The following is a 6,084-nucleotide window of genomic DNA, read 5'->3' as shown; positions in this document are numbered from 1 at the left end:
GCGGGTCAGCCACCAGTTTCGTTTAAAAGGGGATCCGGGGGAGTCTCCGTACGAGCCGAGCGGCGTGGAGAGCAGCCGCAGGTGGCTGCTGCTGGGGCACAAGCTGCCTCAGCGGCACCCCCGGGCGAAAAGGCTACCCGCGCCCGGAGGGTGGCTCAGGCGGGACACCAGGGCGTGTGGCCAAATCTCCGCTCCAGCAACGAGACACCTAAGCGGAGCTGCGGGAGACGCCCCAGGGAGGAACGGAACAGCTGAGCAGTTGCTTCAGAGCCGCTCCCATGACCTCCATTTTTTTCAGAGAGGCAGGATTTTTCATCAGGGTTTAATCTAGCCTAGGTAATTGCAGGCTGCTACCAAAGGCTAATTTTGCTCTGTAGCCTTCACCCCAGGCTGCCGTCTCCCGCCAGATCTGGTAATTGGGCACCTACAGAACAAGTCAGTTCTGCCTGCTGCTTCAACAAAACAAATTAAACTGCCAGAAATGCTCTGTTCACCTTGTGGCTTTCATCCAGCCTCGCAGAGTGCCACCTAAACGCTCCACATCCTATGGAAAACAGGAGAAACTCCAGTTAAGTGGGCAATTCTAGTATTAAGAATAGAGACATTATCTGTTATTAATTAGACCTGGGGAAAAGGTGTTTGACAAAAGCATGGTGAGTGGCCATCCTTGGTGTAATTCCTTGAGGAATACAGTACACATGGTTATGCTTGCATTTTTCCTAGCAATAAGCCTGAAGATGCAGCTTTACTATTACACTAGCTTTATACAGGGTTTTTTGTTTTGCTTGGGGCTTTTAAGTTGTTCTCCCCAGTTAGCCACATCAAGAAATTCTTTCATTTTAGGCATTAAGCTAGGATGACCTCTCCTTAGTATTTTTAGCCCGGGAGAACTGAAATTAGTGGAAAGATTCGATGGGACAGTGCAGCTTACCGAGAAAGCCGAGAGTGCTGCACAACATAACGGGTATGTTGCCCAGGAAGAGTTAAGGGAGGGTCAAAGTGCTGCTTACCTTGGAACTGTGACAGCATGGATACCAGGGACTTGATAAATCATTTCTGAGCTTCCTCATCCATGTAGTCACCATACATTAAAAGATAGTAGTGAAATCCTAGGTTTTATTTGAAGTCATTATAGTCTCTGCTCCAGCTGCTTTCATGATTCCTACCCTAATTCAAACAGAGTAATCTGTTGCTGAACCTTGGCAAAGGCAGGCAGATATAAAACAAGACAGGCTCCCTTTTTGTTCCTGAATACATCTACAGAAAGCACAAAAATAATTTTTGGAAGTCTCTTGATTTTACAAGGCTTATTAGGTTTCTCCCTCATGCTCGATCATCTGTTTTCCCACCTCAGTGTGGAAAATAAACAACACTTAAGGTGTCTTTAAGAAAAAAAAAGCCCCCCAAAAACTGCCACCATTGCTGATCTGCTTAAATCTTCAACATTTTAGCCTAGGACAAACATACCAGCACTATTTTAGAATCACCAGATAACCATTGCCTGAGCAGGTCTCACCAGAATCGCGTTAAACAGAAGGAAGACAGCTTTTAGCCCACATTCACAAATGGTCCTGCTACCTGCTAAACATTAACTATAGAAATAAAGGGGGGGGGAAGTCAGTGTTGTTGTCTGACAACCACAATTTCTTCAGTAGCTACAGCATTTGTACAGTATGAACTGTTCAGACATTAGGAACCTAATCACTGCAAGGTCCTCTACAGTCAGTCTGTATGGGATGTATTTTCAAAATGCTTAGGATACAGTAGCAATAAATAATAGTTTTTAAGTCTCCTGAATTAGCCATATAAAAAAATTCTTTAAGGCAGTAAGTCAGGAACCCTTGCAAAAAAGGTCCAGAAAACCAGGTTACTAAGGTTTTTTCTTGGGTTTTGCTAGGGATGTTAGTAGCTTACTTGAAGTGAGGCTGGAAAAAGGAAAGGCCCAAGGTTACCTATGCATCTCCTTCTCTGGTTTACCAGAACACTGTTTAACTAAAAAGTACCAAACAAAATCTGTTTGTTGGCACAAACAACAGTACAGCTGCATCAATAAAAGAGGCTAGCATTAGAGGTTTCATAAAAAAAAAAATCCAATAGTTCCCCAGAAGTCATACTTCTTTAGGAGATTACACATCTTATTTTGACTTTACTCCAAGCTGAGCATCTAACCAAAATAGGTAACACTATAGCGTGTTCAAGTTGCCTTTTGGCAGGGTAAGTTCCATTTAAGCCTAAATCAGCATCAGGCTCCATGGCAAAACTTCAATGACAGTTTAGTCATACTTCAAACAGTTTTGGAAGTCTCTTCAAAATTCAGATAGGTTGTTGTACAGGAATCATTATAATAAATCATCGAATACAGATTATGGAGGGACTGGTTTGTTAATCATAATTCAGGTAATACAATAGCCACTGCATCCTGCTCAAAGCAGCATTTATTAAAGAGAGTATCAAGATAAGTCAATGTGTAATGAAGCTTTCCCTCCTACAAATATGTAAACAAGTTGACAGCAAGTTATTATTACAATATAAAAATTAAAGCTTACATTGCATTTTTTAAAGCTACTACAGTCTCAATGTAGACAGTCTCTGGTCTGTAGCATTTAAAAATACAAGTTCTTGAAAAATGTTAATGTATTACCTTTGTACATACACATTTTTGTAGAAAAATATTTTAAAATACCAACTTCCCATTAATAAAAGCAACACCAAAAACAAAACAAGTTTTTTGTCATGAACAGTGCTTTAAATGCATCTAGCATTTACTCTACCATTGTTTAACCAAATTATCTTCTGTTGATTTTAAAATTCATTATAGTTTGCAAAAAGTATCTTGGATAATATTCCCTTACTTCCACATAGCAAAGCAATTAGCATTAAGTAGCTAATATTGGCAGTTACCTCAGAGTCTGGCCTAAAATCATTTGCAACCGAGGCCACCAGTTTAATCCTCATCTCAAACTATGTATTTTAGCATATACAGCAGGCTCTTGCTGAGGAATCTGAGTCAGTTCTGATATATTTTGGAGAGGCTTGAAACCTTTATATGTTTTGAAAAGAAATACATATTCTTTTTTAAACTTACACAAAGGTTAAAGGTACTTTAACTATATTAGCAGTTCTGTTGGTGGCAGTCCGTCAATTCTCAGGAAATGCTTTGTTCATAAGGTTATATAATTTGACATGAACTACATTTTACATTCCAAAACCAAAAATAATGTTAAATTTTCATTTTTAACATTTTTCCAAAAAGTTTACTGGCAAGAGCTAGACAGATCACTTTTGCAGTTGCTAAGGCAAAACATTTTGACAATTCCCTGTACAAGGTTTAAAAAAATTGTGTAATATTTCAAAACCAAACTAAACTAAATTCAGCAAGCAGAGAAAAATACATATAATTGGGATGAAAGCTAATCATGCCACCGTGCCCTGCCAAGCATTGGCTGACAATGATCCATCAAGGGGGGATCATGTTAATACAGTGAACCACTTTCTGGAAAAATTCAAAGAGCAAAATCAAGCTGTCAAGAAAATAATTTTACAGCAGGATATTAGACTGAAAAAGCCAGCCAGGCAAACACTGGAAGTTTTATCACTTAAGACAGTATCTGAGAGAACACAAGTAGGCTTATATGCAAACAGTAAGGAATATGAATAATACTGCCAGCATTCCTAGTTCCATGCATAGTTCAGAAAAAGGAGAGTTTATTTAGCCTTTCTCACTACTTAATCAGCAAGTTAAGTCTGCCAGAAGTTACAACCTCAAGTACGTAACAACACGTAGAGCAACTTACTGACCACGCACTGGTAGAGCCTAATCTACTCAAATGACGCCTACCCCTAGAAATATGAAAAGAACACAACCCCCGAAACAGGATCTACCTGAACCTGTAAGAGGAAACGTGCTTCTGAAAGAAGGGCTTGCCCTGCTCCTTCATACAGGATTCTGATTTGTAGGAAGACGACAAGTTTTATTGCCATGCTTGCCGATAAAACAAACGTGGTAAGTTAAAGCAAAATGTGGCAGCAAGTCAGGAGGACGCTCAACTGAAGAGTAAGAGTTAGAGATTCCACCCAAGGCCCAGGTTAGTCTAATTTGCAAAGAGGGGTGAGATGCAGATACAGAAGCCTCAGTTTCCTCTAACATCTTACATATCTTAACACACAGACAGCCTTTCCCTGCATTCAGGGAGTCAGATGAGAAGCACAAACATTCCTGGGGCACAAGTGATGAACCACACCTGGGGGAGGCTCCCTTTCTGATCACTGCCCTCTCCACAGACAACAGCTCCTTATAAAAGCTAGCTCACAAGTTGCAGTTTTGGTTAGAGGATGGGATTTTTGCACTCATATACTCATCTGGGAGAGAGCAGCCTTCCTGTCTTCTGGTACAAAACTGTGTCTTCAACTAAAGTAAATACAAGCTTTGGCCTTTTAATCACGTACAGACTGTTGCAACTTCTTACTGAAGCATGTAACTTCCTCAGAGATGCTAAAAGCACTGCGCCACCAGTATTGTCCTATTTGACCAAGGCCTTGCACTTGGCTTACAAATGCCTACAATAGTAAGTGAGGAACACAAAGGCAATACAGGCCAGCTGCATTTTTATCCATACAATTCAAATCTGGGCCCAAAGTCTACAGAAGACTATTTCAAATGCCAGTATATCTTAAAAGGCCATCAAGTGCCTAACAGCAGTGAACCCGCTATAGCTGTAATATAAAGAAAAAGAACTGCAGCAGGCCCAAGCCTTAAGAATATGTTCAAAAGCGCTGCAGTAGACTGCAGATGGCTCTCATACCTGGGGGAGGTCTAAGGATTGGCATCTGAGATCCAAGGATAAGCGGGATCACATGCCATTTTCTCTTCAAGAAAAGTAGCAACATCTCGCCCCATGCCAAGTAACAAAATACGATCTACAAAAAGTGGGTGTTTTCTCCCTGAATCCACAGTAGAAATATAGTCACACAGAAAACTAAAATCAGCCTAATTCTCAGAATTGCAGAAAATAGAACCAAAGAGGACCTCAAAAAGTCATTTTGACAAGTCCCTGCCTTGAATGACATTCCAAAATTGATCTCTGTGCAAGCAGTTATGCAATGGGACTCTAAGTTATAAAATTGATGACTCAATCAGCTAGACTTTTAGAAAAAGCTATTTGTATGTAAATATTTTAGTAACGACAATAGCAATAAAAGTACTATCCAACCAGTTTTAGAATCCACCTATGATATGACATATACACACAATACATGTTATTTTTATACATATATATATATATATTTTCATTCTTAAAGCACTGCAGAGCAAAACCAAACCAGGGCCTGAATAATCTATCACACATGCCTTCACGTCAGCATGACTGTAATATACAGCTGATGGGCTGATCAGATCCCTGAGGTCTATCAGTGGAATTGCTACGAGTTTTACTTACCACAATTTTAACCAAAACTGACTTAAATCATGTTGCATCTCTCTAGGTGAAGGAGGAAGACAGACACAAAACAACAACAACAAACCCACACACAGACAAAAAAGCCACACAGCCATGTAATAGAAAGGCACCTGATAATGTTGTTAAGTGTTAGTAGCAATTATCTACAGCATCCTAAGTGTACTTGAGCAATCATGATAAATTAAAAAACAATCATGAAATACAAGAATTGCTGGCATTCAAAAGATAAGTCTAACCTACCTAAGAAGTCACTAAAATGACATGTGCAGCTGTAAATCAGTAAGAATGTGCAAAACTATACACAGTTTTGCATAAAGTGCTAAATGTACCCCCAGTTTGCACCTATTAGTATTATATAAGTTTGTTAAGCTTGGCAATATGATGCAAGATGATCTTAAGGATGTACCATACCTACCTTGTCTTTCCTTTTCCTTCCCCATCCTCATCCACTGTCCTTTAAACTGTGCATTTTTAAGTTACACAAAGGCCTTTTCAGGAATTGTAGCTCGGAAAAATATTTCAAGTATACCTATCTTTCCATGTAAACTTGGGGACACTATGGGTTAAATTTTCACAAGTTCCAAATACTTACAACATCTGCTAATTCAATTAGAGTTGTAATTATTTC

This window comes from Phaethon lepturus, unplaced genomic scaffold (assembly GCF_000687285.1).
Source record: "Phaethon lepturus isolate BGI_N335 unplaced genomic scaffold, ASM68728v1 scaffold45634, whole genome shotgun sequence".
NCBI lineage: Eukaryota > Metazoa > Chordata > Aves > Phaethontiformes > Phaethontidae > Phaethon > Phaethon lepturus.
This window is presented reverse-complemented; position numbering follows the sequence as displayed.